At 36.5% G+C, this 12394-nt stretch overlaps 1 protein-coding gene across 6 annotated transcripts in view; it reads right to left on the reverse strand.

Moving 5' to 3' along the window:
• Positions 1 to 12394, reverse strand: part of DENND1A (DENN domain containing 1A) — a 190619-nt gene that overhangs the window by 57895 nt on the left and 120330 nt on the right. The gene's annotated exons all lie outside the window — the stretch shown is intronic.

Below are 12394 nucleotides of genomic sequence, written 5' to 3' on the forward strand. Positions count from 1 at the left end.
CCACCATGGTCCCTTTGTTGTGAACACCATTTCAGAACCCTTCACACTGCGCAGATTTCCATTTCACAACTAAGGGGTGCTGCAGGAATCAAGGAAGACTCTCTGCCATGCATGAGAACTCATACAAACCTTCCGTAAGGATAAAAATCATGCTTTTTATAAAACTCACTCAAGGGCTCAGCTTACTTCTCATTTTTTTTCTGAACAGCTTTGAATTTTCATAGGAAAACCTTGGAGTCTTAGACCTGAAAATCTTAACAGTTGATAAATTCAATTTTAAAACAAAGAAAATGAATTCTTATTCAGCACATGATACTTTTTTCCTGTAATAAACTAATTTACAATTATCTTCAGTAATACAAGTAATGAAAATTGTATGGAAAACAGCTACCATGCAAATGGGCTGTGAACAGGAACTCGACAAAAACACAGTCCCAGTTTATTCCAAACTGCAGCTACAATTAATGAAATAATGCAGAATAATTTCCTACTTTATTGTGAGAATCAAGCTGTGACTGGATTTTTGATTTGTTCCTTATTAAACCTCCAGGCCCTGGGAGTGTTCCTAAAACTACAACAAAATAAAAAAAAAAAAGAAAAAAGGAAAGAAACTCCAAACCTAATTTCCACAAATGAAATATACACCATAATGGTATTTTCATATTCTCATCTCCCATGGAATCACTAAAATTTCATCTATCAGATACTTTCCTTGTGTGGGGTGTTTTTTGGTTGTGGGTTTGTTCCCCCCACCCAGCCCCCCAAATTTACCAAAACTATTTCATATAATTTCAAGTTGTCTTCTGGAGGATATTGGAGGTTATCTGGAGGATATCTGGAGGATATGTAGCTAACAGTTTTATCCATGCTACGCAACACAGCAGACTACTTTTGTTATTTCAAATATCAAAACTATGCCAACAGTATTTTATTAAGTCCTGGTTAAGTTTGTGGCTTTATTTTGAAAAATACCTTACTCTCTTTTCTTTTGTTTTCAGAAATAAAAGCATTGCTGCTGAATCTAAAAGAATAAAGCTTAATTCAAACAAAACATTGAGTTTTGTGCTTCCTGGTTTTGCCACCTTAAATACAACAATTTCAAATTAAAGAGTCTTCTTTTATACGTTTTTTTTTTTTTTCCCTCTAGATACCTTTTTGCATATCTCTTCTGCCTGTTCCCTTGTGAGAACTACAATAAAATGAGCTGCTTCTGCAACTTCCCAGCAGGTATTTTGATTTGAAAATAATCACAGTTTTCTCTACAATCTTTATACAATTTATGTCCGGATCATCTAACAAATAAGTAAAAGACTTAAATCAACATCAATGTGTACACTTTTCTCTAACAATGCAAACTAATTGTATATCTCTAAATGAGAAAAACATGTAAAAAAAAATAAATCTAGTGAATATACCAACTATTGAGTTCAAAGCAAAGACACCACATGTGTCTAAATAAATATCAAGGAAGTGTCAGAGGTAAATGAGGAGAGACCAGGTGAAGTGTATGTGATGTGTTAATTGTATTCAAAAAAAATAATAGAGCAAGACAGAGAAGCTGAACGTCCAATTATCATAATGGGATCTACTTCACAACACATTTTCCAACTTGAAAGAGACATTTTAAACCATAGGAATTCTGCGCAGAATACCTCCAGCTGTGTTCTGCATAAATCTTGCACGCTGTACATACACAGTTTATTTAAATACCAAGTCAAGTTATGACTTACAAAATGCGTATTTCAGTCACAATACAGTATCTGTCACTACCAAAAGCTGCTACTCAGTGAATGGAAAGAACAGAGAACAATGAATTAAATTAGGGAAAGATAAAAAAAGACAGAATGTTTTCATTTGATGTTTTACTAAACTGAAGTAATGTGTGTTTTAAAGAACAACACATTTATCCAGAATTTATCTTTCAGTAATGCTCTGCCCATACAAAATCAACATACTCGTGATAAAAAGTTGCCCAATTTTCTGATGATATGTAAGATGAAAACCGGAAAAGGGGCGTAGTCCCCTTCCCATTTTCCCTTTCCAGAAAGCAAAAATAGCAAGTACAAGCTGGATCCCGCCATGCTCCCCAGGACTGAAGAATGGAGCTGGCAGTAGTTGGCACACTACTGAAGCTACATTTACATGTTTTCGCTAAGCCTGGGGGCAGTATAAGGATATCTCAGTGTGAGACTGAAGAGAAGGACAACTCTGAAGGAGAGCAGGTCTCCTGTGCTGCCTGCCATGGGAAGCAATCAAACTGAACTGTCACTTCTGTCACACACACAGGTGGCTCATTGTGCCTTTAGCCCTATAGCATTTCAGGCTTTCATTGCAGGAGCTCTATCACCTATCTGTGCAAATCATAGAAAGTAATTTTGATTTCTTGCCTTTCACTTTACTCTTTTTATGCTGTAAGATTACAAATTCTATGGTCCAATTCATACACAACCTCTGATGTGCATGGTGAAAGTCCAGAGTGGAATGGTTGTTCCATTAGTTTGTGCTTAACCTGCTTAAATACTCTTAATGTTTAGCATTATTTCATCAAGACATGCTACTGCCATCTACTTCAAAATCCAAACACCAAAACCTCATCTACCATGTTCCTTCAAGGGAAGTCATACTTTCTGTGCAATTGTACAGCTGCTCATACTAGTGAGAGTGTGAACTTTGCTCTTTCCCTACCTGCCTGAACAATCTTTTGGGGAAAGGGTTTTAGCGTTTTGGGGTTTTTTTCTGGGGAGGGGTGGTGCTGTTTTGGGGTTTATTTCCTAATGCCAAATGCAACTTATTTACAGCTCATTCAAGAAACACACAGGCACTGAGTGCCTTACACAGAAGCTGAATTCAGCAGTCATGTTATTTTATGGTTGGTGTTTGTTTACTTGCTTCATTGTTCTCTTCTAAGTCCCCTGCGCTTTATTAGGTCAGGAAATATCTTCAGCTTTTCCTGCCTGGTGGCATTTGCACACTGCTTCATTGCTCGCTGAGACTGTGAGCTCTCAATTATAAGCAAAGTATCAGGAGAACATACAATGAAAACACAGGCAAAAGTCAGGCTAAAATACACAAAAAAAGGCTTCAAACAAATTGAGAAGAAACAAAAACATGTGTATAAAATAGCACCAAAAAACCCCCCAAAAAACAGAGAATCAGGTGTGAAAGGCACAGCAAAATAATTTGTCAGTTGAATGTACAAATCCATCCACAGTAAAGCTGTGGTATCACAGAGCTGCTCCTCACTGTACAACCTTTCCTGGTAATAGGAAGATTTAGAGGCTTTTGAACAAAGCTACTTTTATTTCTGCAGTACCAACGCAGAAGACAAGAAGTGACCCCATCCAGTCTGATGGTTGCGACAGAGGCTGCAAAGTCACTTCTACAGTGAAACAATAGATACTCTCTTCAGCTTGCTCACAGGTTCCAACAAACTGACGCAGCACTCACTTAAATGTCAGCATGAAGCAGGTAAACGTTAATAATCTCCAAAGGAGCGCTATGAACATGAGCATTATGAGAAGCACATCTGAAGGAACTTAATGCTTCATCCATTATTGCTGTTAGTAGAACATGAGATGCAGACAATCCGATCCCTCACTTTGGGCAATGTGTGTAGACTGAAGTACAAATCCATGCCCACGCTGGGTTTGGGGTTTTGGGGGAGGGGTTGTTAGTTTGGTTAGTTTTCGGTGTTAGAGGTTTTTTCTACTTTAACACGTACGAGGAGCAGGAAAGTTTGAATCTTTCATGGCAGAAATGCCATATTCAGCAGAGGCTCATGCTAACTTTGTCAAATAGGATTTTTTATTACCTTTGCCTCAGAATCTTAATTTCCCTCCCTAACATGGCACACAGAATTATACAACACAGTATCTTGTAACAGTTTGGAAATTACTAAACAATTCTATTTACTACATAACAGACTGCTATAAGAGATTAAAGAGAATGTCTTTTTCGTTTCATTAACATATGTGTATCTCAACAGACTTAGATGTAGAATATTAAATGCATTGTGAAGAACAGTAAATGCTTGTTAGAAAAAGAGCCATTTTTAAGGTTTACAACAGCAAAAGCAAAAGCAAAAACTTGGCTGTAGCAACAGTAATGCTCAGAGACAAAACACAGCACCAGGATTGAAATGAAAACAAAAACCACACAGAAAACAAACAAAACTGTCTCTCCTCCACAAATCTTTTTCAGTCAGGGGCTCTGAATTCTGGGTGGTTTGTCTTCTAGAACACTTCCCCTGAAGGGTAAAACCTAACAATAGCTACAGGTAGCTTCTCAGTGAACTTGTCAAAAACTAGGGTCTTCAAAATGCCACAAAACACATAATCTTCACTAGAAAAAAAACAGTTTTAAGTTTCAGTTCTAGGATATAGAGAAATCCAATTTATCTCCATTTTTATCATACAAACATGAGGTTTTACACACTGAAACTGTCAACGTCACTGTCATTGTCTACTCCTATCTGGTAGTAAAGTTATCAGGATGAGATTTAGAAACCACCATCATTTAGGCATTACTAGACTGTCCATATAGGCATATCTTTGAGAGTGAAGAGCACTTTGAAGAGGAAAAGAGTAAAGATGGGTGAGACAGTTTCTCCTACGTATACATTAGCACTGACTTTACAAGGAATGTAACAAAATTGCAAGTAAACCAAAAAGCTTTATTTAATACATGCTTCTGCTCACTGTTTCCCTTACAGTTCGGGTTCGTTTGTTTGTTTTTTGAACAAGTTTGTACACACCCAACACAAGTATTAGCCATCTTCTTTTTTTTTTTTAGATATGGTCAAACACTCCTAAACCCATAAACTATGGAGACAGGTCTGGTAAAAGGCAAGATTTCATCTGTACATACTGTGTACCTTTAAAATATACATGCAGAAATAAAAAGCTATGCAAAAGCTGGCTATGTAGAGGAAGCAACTGGGATGTGGTAATTACTGGGAGTTGGAAACAACTATTTACTCTTCCACTGAATAACTTAAAAAAATAATTCACCATGGCAACAATCATACTTCACAGCACATAAAGCACTGAATGCTGCAAAGCCTTTTCAAAATGAATTATGCACCAGTATGTAAGAGGCACTTTTTAATGTTACTGCACACATATTTCAACAAAATTTCCTTTTGGACTCAACTGCAATTTGCTTTTTTACTCTGTACCACACACCATCCACTTTTCTGACTTCTGTCCTACTCAGATCTCATGGATCTGGAATTGCTGAAGGAAATTATAGTGTTAAGTCTGGGCAAGAGATTGATATAAAATAATTAATACAGTAGCCTTATGTCATGCTATCACACTGCTGTTAAATGTCTCCTGAGAAACATATCACTTTGTGTTACTGGTATCATGAAACTCATGAATCCGTAAAGGCAAAAAAAAGGTAACAATCTAAAAAACTAGACCAAAAAGTAAACTGTCCTCTTAAAACACTTTGAAACTCCAACTGTTGTTGGAGACCTAAATACCTCTGGGACTAATCTTAACTTTACCTTCCTTGGCCATGAATTTAAACAGACATACAGAGTAACAGCTTTTTTATAAAGCACACACAGTCCTTAGACAGCAAATACAATGCCAGAACAACATTAATACTTTAGTTCATTATAATTAGCTACAACAGCCTGGATAATAAGAACCCATTCAGAGCTCATATGAGGAACAACTCTACCAAGATTGATGAGATGTTAAACATAATACCCTGGAATAGTAGGAAATTGCAACTGTGCAAGTGCATTTGTGAAAAAATATTTACTTTTGTAGAAGTAAGGTACCAATTCAGTGGATGCACCAGGGTATTGATACCAAGAATAAGCAACAGCTGTTTAGGCAGATTCTCTAGTAAGAGGTTACAACAAATACAGGAAATTACACCACTAATTTTTAATGGATACTTGTCAAGCTGTATCCTATCCAGAATGCAAGTCACGCCTTTTAAAAATTACTTTAAACTGCAAAGTTGCGTCTCATTTCCTAAAAAAATTTGAGAAACTTTTACATTTCATTTGAAAGTGATCCTATGTCTCAAGGTTAAAATTCAGAATAAATTTACTCAGAAACATTAACATTTCAGCTGTATCTCAGCAGCACAGAATGATCAAGCACATGGAAAGATCCATACAGTGATACTGATAATAAAGGGACCCAGATTCTGAGGAAGGAATTCATAACAGGGATGGAATCAAAACTAATACCTACTAACAATACATAAGCCAGCAGCTCATCTTATGTATATTGCAGTGTAGGAGCTTTACATCAATACAATGTTGGAAAAAAAGAACTGGAGAGCATCCTCGTGCTTCCTCCTGCAGATGGAGTACTGCTGTTGGTACCTGATGTAAGTGGGATCAGGTAGGCAGCGCCCTGCAGGCACCATAGGAAGGACCCACAGGCCAGCTGAGCCTGGAGTAAGGTGCAGTGGTTGGCACTGGACACACAGCAGCACAGACACACGGCTGCAGCATGGATAATCAAACAAGTGCTCTCTTTACTAGGATGTATAATATAAACCCAGAATAGAACAGAAGTATAAAGGAACTCTCCAGTAATGTCTCTACACTCCTGCACAAGCAAGCCTACAGCATATTACACTATTTTCTTCAGTAGAATTGAATGTTATGTTGAAAAAGAAATCTTAACTTTAAATTTCCTGCTATCTATAATGGCTTTTTTCCCCACTGTTGCTTGAATTACAAAAAAAAAAAAAAAAAAAAAAATTGTATTAGTTACAATTATGAAAACTGGTAGTATGTTGTTGTCTCTAGAATGCAAATATAAAGGATCAGGCTTTGCCAGGATAACAGCACTAAGGCAGCAGTGTATACACATAAACCCATATATGCATACGTCCTGTGTAGTTCAGCTACAGCACTTTGAAAACTGGAATATGATACATATTCCAGATACATAAGAGTTTCTATAATGAAAGCATATTAAGATTAGACAATGCTTTGTAATGTGTTAAGCACATTGCTCTCCACTTCACAAATTAGCAAGTAACTTCACCAATGAAAGCACATAAAAAGTGTGGAAGTAGAAAAGTATGCTGACTGCCTCCGAGATTTTTATTCATAAATGGATGCATCTAAGGAAGATTTAGGTTAAATTTAAACCAAAGCAATTCAGAATGATTAAAGTTAATCAGAAATCACCCAGTCACACGCCTAACGGTTGCTCAGGCTAATAAACCTGAATAAGATTGAATAACTACCCATGAAGGCATAAAGAAATTAATTGCTGCTTCATTGAAGAGATTCCCTTATTGTCAGTAATTCCCAATGCATTCCAGTTAGCACTGGTAACTATTTATGATCCCAGTTCAATGTGAAAGATGTAGGTTATGTTGGAATTTTCACACTCTGCAACAGTTACTAAAAGTACCACAATCACTGCAGTACCAGTAACTTTAAATGGCTCTGTTTTGTTACTAGCATCTTAAAGCTCCAGTAAGCTCCCAACTACTCTTCCATATATTTTAAATATCATTGAAAACCAGCGGATGTTTTAAACCACAACAACCTATTTCCTCAGTTTGAGGTAGATATAGACACCTAAATTCTTGTGGGAAACATCACAAAACAGAACACCACTATTTCCAGAGAATCTGCAAACAGTGACCATTACTGGCCATGCCTTTCCAGCACTGAAAGCAAACGTTTGATTAAAATATAAAAAAATCCTCAATAAAGTATTCAGCACTAATAAGATGCTAAGATAGAGTTAGATTTTTTTTTCTGGTTTTGTTTCTATTTTGACATTAATTTCAAAACATGCTCACAAACAATTTAATTAAACTTTTAATACCATCACAGCTCCCTTCGCCCTCTTCTCTCTGACTATTTGGAGACTTACTTTGTTTAGAAACAGTGCAAAATCTGCTGCTTAACAAGTAACCAGCAACACCCCCTCAGCAATGCACAGGGATCACAGCCCTGTTCTTACTTCATTCCAATCATTCACAGAGAGAAAAAGGCCTCTCAAGGGAAGCAAAGCAAAGAAGAATTTTGGTGGGCAGCCCTCAGAAGATAGTATGAGCCAAATAATCAGGAAAATAGTTTTTGCTACAAGTAATGCAACTGTATTAATTGTTCACCTTCTCAGAGAGGTTGCCACAAATCAGAGACTTTGTTGCCACAGATTAGCACGTACCAGAAATACTCAAACGTATTGCAAGTGTATAAATGCAGTATCAAATACAAATTTACAAATATCTAGCATATTCAGAATCCGCTAGTATCAGGTTTACATGGATTTTATAAATGAGAAAGAAGTCTAGCTTTAGTTAATATGACAATGCACACAAGAAACCATCTTACAAAGAACGCAGAGCTCATCATCTTCATACCTAGATTAATAAATTCATATAACTAATTCAGCCTTTTAAAAACAAACCAGGACATCTTGATTCAAATCGAAACAAATGCCAGAATCTCATGCACAGACATGTCTCTTCAGTAGTGTATTAGAATTAAAACGGGCTCCTTCTGCTCACACTGCAGTATATATACCTCTCACCTCAGTATACCATGCACACTGTGGTGTGAAAAAGACACCAAATTTTACAGTGCCTGCATACAAGTTATCAAGACAAATAAGCAAAGTTAAAGTGAAAACTGCCTGCAGAGGCACTCAGATACTGACAGCTTTTCTGGTTAAGAATGTTAAAATTACTCCCCCTTAATTATCTGTACAAAAACCAGGAGCAACTGCAAAAGCAAAATAAGCACAGTAATTTTCGCCTTATGGTATAGCAATGAAATACAGATAAAGTGAACCAAGATGTGGAAATAGAAATATTTGTTCAGAATCTACAGCTTTTAAAGCAGAGTGCAAATAAAACAGCTTTTCAAATCTGTCAGGCTACAAAGTGTCATATTAAGCACATGCAGTTTCCTCTGCAAAACTCACTGGAGTGACCACACACCCAGAGAACAGACAAAACTTGTCATATGAGAACACTACATCAAATCTGGAGCATGCTGTTAAGCTACCCAGCTTGGTGAAAAAACACTCACATGGCTTAGCCTAACTGTACCAGCACCAGCTGTATCACTACTATTGTATCTTCCCCTACATGCGACTGCATCCACTCAGCATACACCCTAAGCTTACCTTTACTCACAGGTGTTAGGATGTTTATTTCTTAACAAAGATTGCTCTTAAAACACCACCGATAAAATGTTGCCTCTAACCACTAGGTGTCAGCAGAAGAAAGTGCACAGCCAACATCTTTGATGCAGGAAACTTGAGTCTCATTTCCTCGGTTACCAGTATATACACAACTATTAAGTGCTACAAACCACCTTTACAAACACAATAATTAAACAGCTATTTCTGTTGAAGATTACCTACTTAAATATTTAGAAGATAAAAACATTCCTTCTACAAGCAGCGAAAAATCAGAAATAAAGGAAAAAGTCATTCAAGTGAACAAAATGCTCACACTAGTGTCACTGTCAGGAATTTAGGTAACTTTCATGAAGATAACAATCTGCCTCAGTACAGCCAAATAAATACACTGCTTCTAAACATGTTTTACTGTACTTACTAACAAGAGGACAGTGGAGACTGTAAGTACGTCACGTGCAACAGATACTCTTCTACACTTAAAATTGGGCTTTAACTCAACTAGAGAAAACAAATACACAGTAGGAAACATAACCTCATTACCTAAATCTTATGATTAGACTTGCAAACTGTAGTATCTGGATACATCTTTACAGGCAAAAGTTCTAGTTACTGAAAACCTCAAAGTTTATGGCCACACTAACTCATGCACTGTTGGTTTACTGGTTCATATATACATAAAATATATTTGTATCTTTAAAATAAAAGCTTATGAACAGAGTAGGAGCTCTTATTATGCTGAAGTATAATGTGAATTTAAAGTCTGCTCTGTGACACATTCTGAGCCTACAGAGAACAATGAAAAATAGTTTCACACCACTTATCCCAAAAAGTCAACTTGTACTAGATGAGATGGACTATAAAATTAAATTTCTTATTGAGACAAAAAGTATGAAAGGAGGAAAAGCTGCTGCTGCTTTGAATTTATTTCCTAATTATAAATGATTTTAAATGAACAGTCAGATTTTTCAAATTATGGGACATCAAATGCAAAGAACCACATCATGTTTGGTGTTGCTTATGACTCATTTTTACATGTGAGGGTGGAAAGAGAAAAATCACAATGGAGGTATTTGAAAATATGTACTGTTCTTAGAACATATTTTCTTTTTGCTTTTCTATTTGTCTCGGACACACTGAAATGAATTTACTTGCAACTGTTACACAAGTAACAGTTTCAAAATATTTTCTCCCAGACATTAAAATTTTAAAGCAAATTATGATAGCCACTGTGGGCTGTGGCTTGTAATACATCAGTGGAGAAGAATCAAAGAGCTGCTGCATACACTTTAATATTTTTCCACTATTCAACAAGAACTCCCATCACTCCGTATCTATACAAGAAAATGTGTATCATGACCACTCCGAGTACCTGTTAGTGTGTGATCCATAAACCCAGCAAACTGAGCTCATCAGCTGACAGGAAATAACAATAAACAGAATTGCTGTATAGAAGATGGAACTGCACGAGAGTACACAAGACTATTTCAAGTGCAGCATTTGAAGTGCAGCACAAGAGAGAAACACAGGGATTTAAATTACAAGGTGCCTTTACTAATTGCCAGTTACAATACTTTGTTATTAAATTAAAATCCCATTTTCTTTTCTGAAGCTAGCAATACATTTCCTAATTGTTTAGTCATTACACACTACTGTTTGGAGTTTTGCTGCATCTTCGCAAGATCAGGTTTTCCGAGGGTACTGAACTAATTTTTAATTGTGATGTTCCTAGCACTAACACCAGTTTCTTGGCAATAGCATTTATTGTTGTCATATTCTAAACTGGAAATGAGGTATAAAGTAGTTGTATGACTTGTCCAATACCTCACAGGATGTTTGTGGTAAAACTGGAAACAGAATGCTGGTCATTTCACTCTGACACGTTCAGCACCCAAAACACTTGCAAATTTTCTTTATCTAAATCTTAATACAGAAATGTATAATCAGAAACCGAATTAATTTAATGTATAGAAGGACTTGGCAAAGAAAGCCCTGAAAATTTCCACTTCCTCATTATTAAAATTGGATTTAATGACATATTTGTGCAATTACATTTACAAGTTTTCTTTGATGGAATGATAAGCAAACCAAACAATTTCCTTTGCTTCCTCAGGACTGTTGTCCCTCAAAGTTGCACTTTCCAGGGGTGTGCCACTGTCAACTGATTTTGAATGTTCATCTTTAACATTCAGCCTTCAAAATACCAGATGGTATTTCCAGAAAAGCAATTTAAATTTTTATTTTTCTTCACAAATCCCTTAACTAGTTAATCTCACACACACATCCAGGCAAAGCATACACCAATATTCCCAGAGTTGCCTGGCAACTAGTGGGAGGAGCACTGAAGAACAAGGAAGCCTGCATGGATGAAGGAAAGTCAGTATCTCCCCAGCACAGATAAAGGAGGCTTACAGCCAGAGTGCCTTGCTAGTTTCATTTTTGTTATTTATATGTACAACATTTTAAATGCTTCCCATTATTACACCTTAGATGCTTTAAAAACTCAATGCTTAGACCCAGACAATCACAGACAAGTCAAAACAATTTATTTTTAATACAGACACAACACGCGGATTCCCCCAGTAAGCTATGGAAGGACTCATGCTGACTTCAAAAGTCATTTCTGAACCCTGAATATGAATTGCAGGAATGATGCTTATTTGATGGTGATAGCTAGACTGCTTAAAATTCAGAGTAAGCTATTTTTTCCTTCTGGTTGTAAAAATAACAACACAAACTACAGTACTGAAGAGACTTTAGTTACTGAAACATCCTCAACCTTAAGAAGAAACACTACGCTTGTAGTCCAACTGTTTGTTTCCTTTAACACCATGATTAAAATTAGATTTATTATTTGTCTGCAAGTAGATTTCTTCATTAATCTTCACAGAGCAGGAGAACGCAAAATACAGCACCTCAACTAGTAAGCCTTCATTTTCACTCCACTCATTTAGCCTTCCCCCTTACACTCGGAACTCAGCTTCTCCCAGGGGTATTCAAACTCTCCATTGCTACCAGCAATGTTCCATTCTGCCTCCCAATGCTTACAGATGAAAGAATGTATTAAGACAAAAGTACGTTTTGTCCTTGACAGAGATCTTCTTGTTAAGCAGCCACAGGTCTTAAACAACAGTACTCCAAAAGAGCATTTGTGGTGCACGCATTTTAGTTCCCCTGCTTCAGGAATAGGGATAATAGGATATTTTGGAAATATTTCGTGGATTGCTCTGTAATTAGTACTTTTCATCCCT

This window comes from Neopsephotus bourkii, unplaced genomic scaffold (assembly GCF_033783945.1).
Source record: "Neopsephotus bourkii isolate Nb327-2 ecotype Australia unplaced genomic scaffold, CSIRO-AGI_Nbou_v1 NB_659, whole genome shotgun sequence".
Lineage (NCBI taxonomy): Eukaryota > Metazoa > Chordata > Aves > Psittaciformes > Psittacidae > Neopsephotus > Neopsephotus bourkii.